The 13,909-nt window shown below is 39.1% G+C and overlaps 1 long non-coding RNA gene across 3 annotated transcripts in view; it reads left to right on the forward strand.

Annotated features, from left to right (window-relative positions):
- Window positions 1-13,909, forward strand: part of LOC134637107 (uncharacterized) — a 104,980-nt gene that overhangs the window by 39,597 nt on the left and 51,474 nt on the right. For all 3 annotated transcript variants that reach the window (XR_010095069.1, XR_010095071.1, XR_010095070.1), the window contains exon 3: window positions 7,584-7,720. This is a non-coding gene — a long non-coding RNA (uncharacterized LOC134637107). The remainder of the gene's footprint in view (window positions 1-7,583; window positions 7,721-13,909) is intronic.

A 13,909-nucleotide genomic window follows, 5' to 3' on the forward strand; every position in this document is an offset into this window, starting at 1 on the left:
GAGTTACTCTTCTATCATGATTTGCTCTAGGTGGTGGCTTGGGGGAAGGTGTGATAAGTACTAATGTGAGGAAAACATCTACCTCTAGTAGAGACTCTTGCCCCCATTAAAATGTGTCGTTTTTATGCCAAGAATACTGTCATTATCATAACAAAACTACACAAATGGACTCTGATAAAATTCAGTAACCCTCCTTAGCCAAAATCAGTATTAGTTTTCCACCACTGTCCCCGGGCATGTTCTGGCTCTCTGGCTCCATAATCCAGGGCATATTCTAAGATCCCTAACCCAGCAGTAAGCTTTGTTATTGGGCTTTCGTCCAGCTCTGCTCTTGGGAGGTCCAAGAGCTCCTCTAAAACCCCTCTGGTATTTTTTTTTTTTTTTTTTTTTGTTATGTGAAGGATTTTTATTTTCAATCACACTGTCCCAATCCCCGGGACAATTAGAGGTCGTCACAGAGCAGTTTACAGAAAGTGCAGAGCAACCGAATGTTGTTTTGGAAAGTTGTTATGGTCCCTTGTGTAACTGAATAGGCTTGGAACAGCAACATTAAAAAGAAAGAAAAAAAACTTCACAATACAGTAGCAGAAATAGGTTGCTTATCTTTTAATATTTTATACTTACCAGAGACCTTGTTTATCTAAATCCCCGAAAAGTTGAGGGTGTCCAAGAAAATTAAATGTTTTACACAGACATTCGGTAAGCATTTCTTCCAAGATCTTATTCAAATCCCAACATGAGACAATAATATGTTTTCATCTTCTCAGTACTTGGACTCATTATCTCAATTCAGTCTACTTGTATCATCAGATCTAATAATTTCACACAAGGAGCTTATACAGTATCATGTAGTGCTAATAGACCTTTACATCTTGCCAGATTTATGTTTGTAAAATCAATGTTTAAAGAGACAATTTGGCATTTTTGTTATGTTCCATTTCTTTCACTAAAAGATAGCCATAGTTACCCTTTATTAGGCCTCTGTCACACAGTCCCAGAGACAGGTCAGCAACCACCTGGAAACCACTGGTTGTGAGATAAAAAGCCCACTTGACAACTAATTAAGGTTGTCGAGTGGGCTTTTTATCTCACAACCAGTGGTTTCCAGGTCGTTGGAGCTTTCTGACAGTTGCTAGGTGAAACTGTGAAAGAGGCCGCCGCAACAAAAAGATGCCGTAAACACTATTAGCTGAGTGGTAGTAAAACTTCATTCGCCTTCAAAGAAAAAGTTGGGCCTTATAACTACAGTCAACATCTTGCAAAAGGTGCAACTTTTACTTTGAAGGCTAACAATCTCCATTGCTATATTACTTTGCACTTTTTACAGTAGTACAACACTAGTACTCAGAGAGATGTTGGCATGTGCTAGCAGATAAGTCGGTGTATTCCATGCAAACTACAGGCGACTGCAGCAGTCTGCTAGCAACCAAAGCTATCGCAAAGAAGTTCTGGGCACAGCAAGTATCCCGAGCTCTGATTTTACTTAGCTAGTAACCAGCCATTGGGGAATTTGCCTTTTCCCAAGCGACCCGTGATAGCCAGGTGGTTGCTGAGTGGTCTCTGGGCTGGGGTGACTTGGGCCTTATTCAGCAGTCTCTAGCTATCTTGTATGATAGCAGTATTCTTCATGCCAATGTTTACATGTAGGACAAAGCCCTCTAGTGGTGATAGATGGAAGCACATGAGAAAAAAGAGGTTATACAGCAATGTCTCAAGTAGAAGTAGTGGTAGATCATTGGATTCTTCAGCTTTGTTTCCTTTTTCAAAAAGGTGATTGCTTCATTTATTATTTTATATTACATTCAGTAACATAAAATCAAGTGTATATATTGAAGCGAAAATAGATCTTTCCATAAACCAACACTTACTTACTATACTGACATGACAAAACCACAATATAGAAGCAGAAATAATGTATTAGTGCACTGAAAACACAAGGAAACTACTGTTCACATACTTATTGTGTGCAAGAGCTTGCTCTAAATTGCTGCTTAAAATATTTGTCTAACGTTAGAGCTAATGATAGCATAAGGAAAAAACAAGCAATGCAACATTACCAAATTATAATCGCCCGGTATTTATGAGCCACTATTTAACAGTTCTGGCAGTGGAGCAGTTCATTTTGTGCCTTTAAATAACTACGTCGAACTCATTAACCTTTCACATGTACACATTACTTCTGCAACCAACCCTGTTGTCTCTATCTCTCTTTCTCTCTTGGTCATTATCTTGTCAGCATGAAGTCATTGTCTGAACCAAGCCCAATGATGTAATTTCCTTCATAAACAAGCCCAATTTCCTCTTGAGGTTCCATGTGAGCTGAGTTTATCCAGAGTGCCCCAAAGGGACTTCAGTTTGCTTCAGTCTTTCTACTTCACCCAGTATACTGCAGGACTTTCCATTACAGCTTGCTTATTTCTATAAGTGGATGAGCCTTGTGTGCAGCAAAACCACATAAGACGTGTTTGATGAGACAGACCCTGTCATAAAATCATTCATATATTAAGATGTTCTATACTCTTCTATAAGTATCCATCCATCCATCCATTTTTTTCCGCTCCTCCAATTTAGGGTCACTGGTGGACTGGAGCCATCCCAGCCACCAAAGGGCTTCAATAACTAGTCCATAAGTAATATACCAAACAGTTGATTCTCTTCATCTGGATGCAGTGTTTTCCTTATTCATCAAGTGACTTCCTCTAAAAACACTGCATCCAGATGAACAGAATCAACTATGTGGAATTTCCTTACCTGGATGATTGAGGATGCATCAAAACTTAAGTAATATAGTTTTCTATAAGTACCCTGGCTTAAAGTGTAGATTATCTGAGTGAAAGCATATAATCTTTTGATAGGTTTTTGGTGGAGCAGTGGTTCTTTTTTTCTTTTTACAGCAATGCAGATTAACGATCCAGTCACAACCTGGACTGATGTCAATGCTCAGGCATCACAATATGTGGAAACGCTCCGCTGTTCAAGCAGAAGTTGTAGTTTCTTTAAATCAGCAAGGTGAAACCAATGACCACAGTATGAAGTGTTTTTAGGATTTTTTTATGGAGTACATCCCAGCTGTGGCCTGCCTGCAACAACATGGCCTTGGTTATTGTATTCAGCAAACGTAATCACAATCTAGATGAGCTTTAAAGCTGCTCGTTGCTATCGGGGGAAAAAGAGCCCCATTTTCCTTGCCAAATCCCCTCCTTGGTCTGTTTCTCATGGAAGAGTGATATGGGTTAGGAGTTTAGAACTGTAACACACCCATGTGTTTTAACAGTTCTCCACCACATGTGTTATCAGCTGAATGTGGGAAAGCCCCGCTGAGAGAATGACATCATCCCCTAAAACTAGCGATATTTTTAACACACAAGGGTGTAACTGGGAGGAAAGAAGGCCATGGCAGAGACTGCTGAAAACAACTGAAACTAATGTAAACAGATAAAGAGGCAGATGCCAATTAAGGGTTGGAGGAGAGCTTTAGATTTTGCACAATTTGGAAAAGGTGCAAAAGTGCACAGCGTACAGTTTATGCAACTTCCAGAAAGAACTTTGAATCTCAAAGCTTTAAAAGGTTATCAAAGCATCCTTTATAATAAGTAAAATGAAGCATTTGCAATATTTTTTTCACCTTTTAAAGGTCCAACATAGTCGGGAGTTTGGTCTTAAAATCTTTTAACTCTGCATGTGCTGTCAGTTTAGCCATAATTAACATGAAACCCAGTGACATAATTTATAGTTTTCCACTAACAGAGAAGGGTGGAACTGGAAAATCGCAGGGAATCTTTGGAAATGAGTGAATGCTAAGATTGAAAACAATGGAAACAATGATGATGGCTGCAGTTTTTTTTCTGGGAACAGGGTCGTGATATGCTATAATTCACTGACATTACCATAGAAACATGAGCATGTTAAAGTAATTGGTTTCGACAATAAATACAAAGTGTGAGCACACAGTGTCTCATCAATGCTGAATAGGGCAAAAGACGCTGAACTGCCTTCTCAGCAGTTGAGCCTGCATTTCAGACTTCTCCAAAGGTTATGGGCTCTGTTCAGCAGAACTTTGGCAAAGACACAAACTCAGCCTAATAATTGTGCAAGTTTCTTCCAACATATTAACTGTCAGCTGAAAGTGAGGTACTGTGTTCTTGCAGCATTAAAAGCATAGACACTTAAATCTGATACTTCTGTTACTTTAACAGGCACGTTTTGGCTTATTGTGTAAAATCTTGCATTAACTTTCTAAAATTCTGTTAAACATTCTTTAGATTAGTCTGTGTACACCACATGATGATGTAACATTGTGAGTGTTTTTTTTCTTCTGATCTACTGATACTGATACTATCTACTATCTGGCGTAGTCGACTGATTAAGGGGTGAAGTCAGCTAAAGTCATCTGGCCACTGCTTCTTTAAAGAAAAGTGGTGAGCTGCTCATGTTATTAAACTAAAAGGGGGAAAAAAGGCTTTGGGGAAGCTTACATCACCATTGTCATTACCACCATGACCACTGCACTGACCAGCACAATCATCTGCCTCACCGCTGTCATCATTATCAGCTCCCAAAGCTCAGTGCAGTAGCATAATAAACTCTGAGATTTAAAGCCCTGCTGGAAAGATGACATCATCTTTAACCTCCCAATAATTCTTCAGTGAAGAACTGACAGAACTGAAGAGCTAGCTGTGTAAATGATGTGGTGTGTTGGCATCTTTGCAGGAATTGTCAGCTGCTTTGCTGTCTACATCTCAAAGAAAAGGCCCTGTGGGAAAGTTGACATCATTCACATGCTGCAGAACAATAACTGGCATCTCTAATCCTCTGACATAAAATTGACATATGTCTAGAATTGGAGGGGGAAAAAAATATGTGAGCAGTGGAAATCGTTGGCCATTCTGCCGGAATCATCAGCTGTTTGGCGTTCTGGAAATGAGCGCGGGGGTTTTTATTTTAGCAGACTTGTCAGAGACACAGCCCGTGAACTGCAACTGCGAGGGTTCAGCGGTTCTTCATGAAATGCTGTCACACATCTCTGTGCAGTGTTCCAAGGGTATCTACTCTGTATGTCCAAGATCGCTTAATAACCCTCAAGAATATGTCTTCAGTCTAACCCCAGGCTAAATGACATAATTCCTAGACAGTGAAAGCTCAGCTGTAAACTTCAAACTGGTATGAAAGGAAATAAATATGAGGTCAAAAGCATCTGAAAAATTACAACCATAGCGGCCAGCCCAAGGTTAGAAACTTGAAAACTTGTCAGCAGGCGTTCATCAAAGATGCAGTAAGGGCTTGAGGGACATACAAGCTCTCTATTGCAAAGTTGTGTATTTTCACAGAAAACTGACAGAAAGGCAATGCTTGCTGAAAGGTATAGTTATATGCAACATTTCAATTCAGTTGAGTAAAATTCAGTAAAATTCAATTTCATTTATATAATGCCAAATCACAACAACAGTTAGCCTTAAGGTGCTTTAAACCATAAGGTAAAGACCCTACAATAAAACAGAGAAAACCTTAACAATCAGATTACCCCCTATGAACAAGCACTTTGGTGACAGTGGGAAGGAAAAACTCCCTTTTAACAGGAAGAAATCTCCGGCAGAACCAGGCTCGGGGAGGATCAGCCAGCTGCCATAACCAGGAGAGGATGAGGAGAAATTCAGTGTTTGTTGTTGTTTACATATAGATGTTGCTGCCAAAGTGAATACTGTTTATCTTGTTTATGTTTACTGATCAAATATTACATAGAAATGCAGATAAAAATGTGTTTTATTTATATTGAAAATTTAGTTTTCCATATAATTTTTTTTAATCACACATTAAATTTGACCATTTATGGAAATCTTGTTAAAAATCAATCAAACAAACAATAACAACAAAAAAATGTACTAATAAACGTAATAATGTACTGGCAGAAAATTACCAGGGCATGTTTTAAAGTTTTTTTTCAATCTGTTTTCATAGAAATCTGTTAAAATGCATAAATACAAAGTAAAGAACCATTTTTTTACACTGTAATCTAATAGCTAATTAATTTAATTTGCTCTTTTCTACCCTTTTCTTCATGGGGGTGGGGGGTCCACTGGATGCTGCCTTTGGGAAAAAGCACTCAGTTTACTAAACTGGCTGAGAAAGCATGCCCGCTCTACACCAAGATTTTATATATATTTATATAATGGCGGTCTAACCTGGTACCTTTACTGTTAGAGTTTGGAATAATTTAAAAGCAACAATAGTAATTATAAGGAACTGCTGATGAAGTCCAAGTTCATTTATTTGGTATTTATTCTGTATATGAGCAGTTCTGATGTTAAAGGTTAGCACCCCATAGCATACAAAATCAAATTAAGACAAAATGTGGCATTTACATCCTCTGACTTGCTATAGTACGTCCCTCTGTCCTGTTTAGGGATTCATGGGGTTCTACATGAATATTTGAATTCATTTGCATGAACAAACAAGCTGTGTTGCTCATGATGCAGTGTTGTTTAGCTGGCTTGTTTGGGGTTCTCACCTGCTCAGGAAGAAGGATGAGTAACACCTTTAATTGTTGAGGTCACTGAATATTGCAAAGTCCATAAAAGGGTCTAACGAAGCTGAATCACTTAATGAATCACTAACTGGAGAACCAGAGTGGAGAACCAGTGCCGTGAGAGTTTCGCATGCGCATACAAGAAGGATACATCACATGCTGAGCCTTTCTTACTCCTCAAAGAAGTGATGGCATCACTGAATGAATAATGAAAAGCTGACGTCTCAAGTGTCCTGTATACTTTGCATTCTCTCCAGATCTTTCCTCAGGCACAATCTAACTTAGTCTCTGACTCAAGTGAGTCACGCTAACATCTGTAGAGAAAATATGGTGTGCTGTTTTTAAGTCAGTAGGTGAGTGACTCTGCCTGATGAGTCATTGGGTTTATACTGGACAAACTCAGTGGCTCATTTGCAAATATTTAATCAGAATCAATAGCATCATTTTACAATAGGAACAACTCTGTAATTAGTCAGTGAGTTGCTATATAATAAGGAAAAAAGTACAGGAATTCAGGTTGCATGCAACATCTGTTGCTATAAGTGGCATATCTGGTGCTTTAAGCTCAGGCTTTTACACCAGGATATCAAAGTACACGTGACTAAGCAGCTGATAATGCTACTTTTAACAGGCATGGAGTAAACATGCTGGCTGCTTATGCCGATGTTCAGGATGCCACAGTGTTTGAATTGGATGTCAGTACGATTTCAGCATGTGACCGAATGATGAGCGTGAGTCCTCCGTGTGACTGGAAGGATCTTCAAGTCGTCACCTAATTATTGTTGAAATCCCCTACAACACATGTACGCAGATAGACACACAGTTAGACATGTCTTCTTTCCTATGGAGTATTAACTCTTCCTTGTTTATCCAGTTGCTATGAAAACACAATCAGCCACAAGTCAACACTGAAATACTCCAAACAAGCTTGATTATTGCTCTAATTAAGCTTTAATAAGCCCTTATTAAACGGCCACAGGCCTCGTTAGGCGGTTCATTAAGCCATTTCATCCTTTTATTCCTTCATTAAGTCCCTTTTTCTTCTTTCTTTTCTTCTCAGGGAGTGTGGGAGTGGTGAGGTCTGGGAGATCACGACCTTAATTCTCTCCAAGACAGACGGTTTAATTAACACTGGAAGAATCCTCACTGACTCCAGACCTCTACAGTGAGAATGTACAGGGGAATTGGCTTGCCAAGGTAAGTCACTATGCTAATGTGCTTTTTACTGGCAATATACACTAATAACCTCTTAGGTTACAACAACTCTGTCTCCTGTATTTATGATGTAATTAGATGATAATATTGTGTGCATTAAAACATGCAAAAAGTATCAATTCACATCTAATTTGGCAGTGTTTTGGAGAGATGATTATCATGAGCATGAGTGAATTAAATATGAAATACATTTTCTTGAAACCTCAATCTTAGAAATGGAGGGGTAAGCAATTTTTAAAGCAGTGCAAGCTACAGAACAGCAAGATGTAAATATTCAACCAACTGACAGCATGCTAAAAGTGGATAATTTTTTTGGTTCCCCTTCACCGGGTAGCACGTTATGTGCAGTCAACACTGACATTTTGGTTGCAACAGCTGTCGCAAAGTGCAAAATGTTAAGATCCCACCACTTGTGTGTAGGTTGTTTACAGTTAGAAGCAGGAAATCTATTCGTGTTATCAAGACAAGTTCGACTGTGAAAGCAACTAGAACGGAACATTTGCCACAGATAGAGAGAAGTCTGAAGTGGCTAACCATCAAAACTTCCTAAATGTTAATCACCTTTTTTAAATTTTCTCACATTGGTTTGCACTTTGACATTATGCACCAGTACTGAGTTAACAGTATCCTGTTTGAAGAGTGTATCAGTTTCAGGATGGCATCTAGTTAAAAATATCTTTTCACAAGGATTTGATGCTCACAGTGATGCTTTTTTTGGACAAATATTTGTCAATAGTTGTTTTTTTGTACTGACTAAAGGTAATAAACTGATACCAGCTGGACACCCAAACATTATGCTCAAAACAAGTTTACAGCATTACAGTTTTGAAACTAAAAAGAGTCCCTTTTGAAAAGTGCAATACTAAATATTCACCCTGAAGCTCAAAAGTTGCAGATAATGGTTAATAGCACCTGTTTTTAATGTCTGCTGTGTTGGGGGATTCCCCTCTCTGTGTGGAATAGTGAATCTCCCACACACAGAGCTTCTATTTCACATGATAACAAACAGCACCTGACAGTGTGTTTGCCTTTAGCAGTAAAGAAATTTATACCCCTGGGAATCTTAAAGAACAGGTGTTCCTCAGTTCATCCACCATAACGCTGTTTATAATTGCATTAAGGATCAGTACACTCAGAAAAATAAATGGACCTATTGTACTTGCAGGGCAATGTTTTTCCTGTGGTCTCTGCAGGTGAGGCTTGACGTTGAATGACTAAGACTTCTGATCCAGATTTAACTGACATTCAGCTTGGTTCCCATTAAAACAAACATAACAAAACTATGTTATGTTAAAATGTTTGCATAAGACTGTGATTTTCTCCAGCCAGCTAGGAGGTTTGAGTGCTAACGTTGTACCTTTGCATATTAGTACATAGCATAGCATTTTTCTACTTATACTGACCGACTTGTCAAAGCTTATCTCACATCTGCACCTATGCTCAGCTAACATGCATGCCTCCAGACGGTGAGAGGAAATGAGAGCACCCAGTTAGAAAAGCACCAGGCACGGGAAGAACAAAGGCCCCAGGAAGGTTGACACCCAGAGCTCACTTGCAGAAAAGAAAAAAAACAACAACCAAAAAACCCCCCCAGAATTATGCAACTACATGTTTACTGCTTGGAAACAGCTTTTTGGTCTTTGAACGGATACCTTTAGTCAGTGTCAGAAATTAGTAACTCTAACAGTAAGTACCAAACAAGTAGGACATGGAAGCAGTACATCTAATGTAGACGTGTGTGTATTTTTGTGGGGATAGAGAAAGAGAGCGGTAGAAAATTAAATATTGTGGGAAAAGTTAATGTCTGTATGTGTACGCACACAAAAATGCATTTTTTTTAATAGTCGGGATCCTGCTGAGGTAACAGATGTTCACTGTAGCGATAAGCAGCGAGAGACTCCAAACTAATCACTGGTTTGTGTGTGTGTGTGTGTGTGTCTGTGTGAAGGGGAATATGTGTCCCTGTGTAAGTCAGAAAAGCTGTCCTTCACCTGTCTGTGCTGTTTTTGGTACACTGTATGCATGTGTGTGTGTGTGTGTGTGTGTGTAGGCTGACATGCTCTAGTGCACATAGATAAATATTACACCTTCAGCGATGAAGTGACTGAGCTTCCTGACACTTCTCCAGATGTCCAAACCCCAGGATTCACCGTCGGCCTCCTTCATTTTTTGTCTTTCTTCCTGTCCTCGTTGTTTTGGATTTCTTTGAGCACCAACACAGCATCCCTGTTGTACAATTTATTTTATCACAATGTTTCTGTAGATCACTCGCTTCAGTCGCCCTTGCTAACACATATAGCATTAAACACGTACTCAACATACACATGAAGCACATTCGTATTTACTGTGGTGAATATGAATATGCCCCCTCCCCGCACGGAAGTGCTGGTTTTGACGTTATGCAAAGTCACAGCTCCTACATAGGAAGACAAAACGAGAAACACACACACCCCATATGTCAAGTGATAAGTTACAACATTAGTGCCAAAAATTCCATTGAAAAGCAGAAGCTCTGACTGTTTTTACCTTTTTTGTAGAGAGAAATGAAACTTGTGTAACTACAGTATCCACAGTTGAGAGATTATATTGACTTACACATTAAGTATGATGAAAAAATGTAGAAATATCTGCCATTATTGTGTATTTAATCAGAGATGCCTTTGCAGACGGCTTTTTGATGTGCTAAATAAATGCTCTGAGCGAGTAATCCTAACTTAAGTGGGTACTTGGTTTTATTCAAGTCCAAATCTGAAAATAGGGGGACAAGCTTTGGACAAATGCTGAATCCACAAGATTACGGTGTGCAGCTTAGCCTGCTGAGCAAGCCAATCACTGGCTGAGTGTCTTAATTGTCTGTAATTGTAGCTGTAGTCTAGTCAGTGAAACAATCAAAGCAAGCTATTACAAGACCTCGGTCACCAGCCCTTAGGGTGGAACCTTAGATCTCCAGATACGTGCATGCACATAGAAATATACAATTGCATCTACATGCACGCATCCATGCACGCACGCACACAGAAACAGACACATACACATACAAGCAGTCACCCACACATTTCCTGTGTGTTTCATGTAAGACAGTCTTTTTCTTCCTTCTCTTCTGTTTGGAGAGGAAGTGCAGGTCTAATGACTTTTCCAATGCGTCACAAGCAGTGCATGTGGGAGGCAAGCAGCCGCACTGCACGTGTGTGCATGTGAGAACCTTTATGCATATATGTATGAGTCTGTGAAGGGCTTGACACATGCGAGATTTGTTATTCATTTGTTAAAGGCTTTATGTGTATTTCGCCTGTCTGTTTCAGAGAAACTTCACAAAAAGTTTGTGGGTGCTTTTGAAATAAAGTTATTCATGTGCTTGTGTTCACAGGAAGTGTGCACACCTAACTGAGTATTTTTGGTCAGCCTCTGAAAAATAAGCATCTCATAGGGATTCTGATTCACTCCTTGCATCGATGTGGCCATGTGCACCACTGAATACTGTATGTGTACACAGTTTGTTTTTGAAAGTGCATCTTGTTTCTCGTAAACAGAGCTACCACTGAGACCATACACAACTGTAAAACCTAGTCTGTCTGCACTACTCATACTCTACATATCAATCCTAATCAATATTTTATTTTATGGGAGAATGTGTAGCAAGCTGAACTTTCAGTAATAATATTTTCTGTTAATGTATAATGTATTTATGATGGTTGCTGCCAATATTTCTCCTCCTTTTCAGTGTCCCACTGCGTCATTGTGGGGCTCTGGAGGGTTCCACTCAAATAACCAACAACTGGTGAAAGTCAGGCTTTTCACCATGAAATGTAACACTTTTTAAAAAACTGGAGTGTTTTTAAGGAAACAGTTGAAGCAAAGACAAACCGTTACAATGGCTGCAGATTTCATGTGTCCATTGGTATTGGCACTTTTTAGTTTTGTTCCATTGGTGCATTCTCGAATTAGTCAGAAGTTTTTATAGGATGCCCTCTCAACCTCGATTTCCTACTCAGAAAGTCCGAGCAGACCAACATACCCTGAGTTAGCAATTCAAGATGGTGGCACTGAACATAAACAGTCGAACAACTGTGAATGTTTAATCTGTACTGCCACTATTATCTATTTGTGACTCACTAAGTAAGCCATAGGCAGAGCACTGACCAATCTCTATCCATGAATGTACCGCAACAACAAAAAGCATAATGATTGTGATCCCTGAATGGCTCTACTTTGCTAAGAACCAAACAAATCTGACATTTGTGTTCCCAGGTATCTGGACTGCAACATATGTTACAGCTAAGTTAGCTGTAAATGCAGGCAACAAGAATCAGAGGAACTGGTTAAGATGCAGTTGCACAATAAAAGGGTGACTAAATGACTAAATGAACTGAGCAAAGAAAAGTGGCCATGGAGAAGCTCAGTTAGTAGTAGGAACGCTGGAGCTAAAGCAGGGTGCCAGAAACCTGCCATTAAGGATTGGGCTGAGCCGATGTGTGGATCAGGAGTGAATCAGAACGTGCAGTAGGACTAGGAAACAGATTGAGTTTACTTTGAAACTGCAGACACATGGATAGAAGTTAACTAGAGAAAGAATACGTTTAGAATAGCACATCATATACAAGTGACTCAACATGTGACTGATTATATAAGCAGAGTATCTACTAGGTGGTAGACATGTCGGAGGTTGTAATGTAAGGCATGATCCTTAGCTCTGACCTCGAGCATAGCTTTCTCTATTCCCACATACAAACACACAGGGAAACAGACACAAGCCAAGAGAGAGAAGCAGCGGAGGGACAGACTGTCTCATTTCACTGACCAATATATATTAGTGAACTCCTGATTTAAAAATAACATTGATTCATCAGTAAATAATGTAGCTTGCTCAATATTAACACTAATGCATTCGGTTATATATACTATTCAGACACCTTTGGGGTTACTTATCTCTTGCAGTGTTAGACAATCAGGTGTCTAGCTCACAACTACATCCCCACAAGCAGGAACCATTCTTCTTGGGTTGCCAGTAAAAAACCATTAGCTAATCCCCACAATGCCTTGTTCCCCAAGTTCCAGCTGCAGTGAGCTTGCACAGTTCAGCTGAGGCCACAGAGAAGTGTTTTGCTCAAAACAAGTACCCATTCAAAGACCAGGGTTGGTTCTTAGCAACTTCAGCAAGTGACTATTGAAACATTATTTTAGGTGAAATGAAAAACAGAATCAAAAACAGTGTTTTGATTGGATTCAAGGCCTTTACTGAACCCTTCCACCACATTCATCACTCCTATTCTTTACCTTTGCTCCCTAGTGCCAACTCCATCATTTTCTTCACTATATCTTATGCTTATGAACACCCACTCACATTTTCCTTCTTTTTCTCCTCCTTTCATGTTTTTCCTTCAGTTTATTCCTCTTTCTACTTGCCCTTCCATTCTCCTCTGTCCTCCATCGTTTCATGCCCAACACCCAACCTCTTTCAGCAGCTGTTCGTCTCCACTCCATTCCTTTTCCACACTTTTTCCTTTGGATCCTTTACTATCATTACATTCTTTCTGTTGTTTGACAAATTAAACTTCTTTTAAGTTTAAACACAATGTGCTTTACTGGCTTTAAGTCTGGCTCCAATGCCACATATGTGGTGATCGAAGGATGAAATAGGCTATAAGTATAGTGGAAAAGAAATGACTTGGTAAGTATGTATTATTCAGTGATAAAATGGAATGACTTCGTTGTCTGCAATACCAAGAGAAAATGATAGCTATAAATTTACGATAATCATTGATAATCATTACTAGTTATTTTAGGCACCTATTAATTTTCTTACCAAAACATGGGAAATGTCATTAACCCTCATGCTTGTCTACTGAATATAAGACTACAGACTTAGCATTGGTTAGCTTAGCCTTAAGACTGGGTAATCATTAACAATCACATATGGAAAACAAGAGCCAAAGTTGCTACTGAATAAGTATGATCACCACTGACAGTGAGAAGAAGACATGGGACTGAAACCCAACAGTCTTTTCCCCTGAGATGTTTGAAACCTTTACTAGTTCTCATCAGTTTAAGTTTTATATCAGCATGAAACTGTCATCCTATTTGTATTTATGATTTTTCCCATATATTTGTGATGATATCTGTTTTTTCCCCCCACAGAACCTTCAATATAGGCTCAAAAAAAAGAAAAAAGAA

Source organism: Pelmatolapia mariae, linkage group LG10_11, assembly GCF_036321145.2.
Source record: "Pelmatolapia mariae isolate MD_Pm_ZW linkage group LG10_11, Pm_UMD_F_2, whole genome shotgun sequence".
NCBI classification, from domain to species: Eukaryota; Metazoa; Chordata; class Actinopteri; order Cichliformes; family Cichlidae; genus Pelmatolapia; species Pelmatolapia mariae.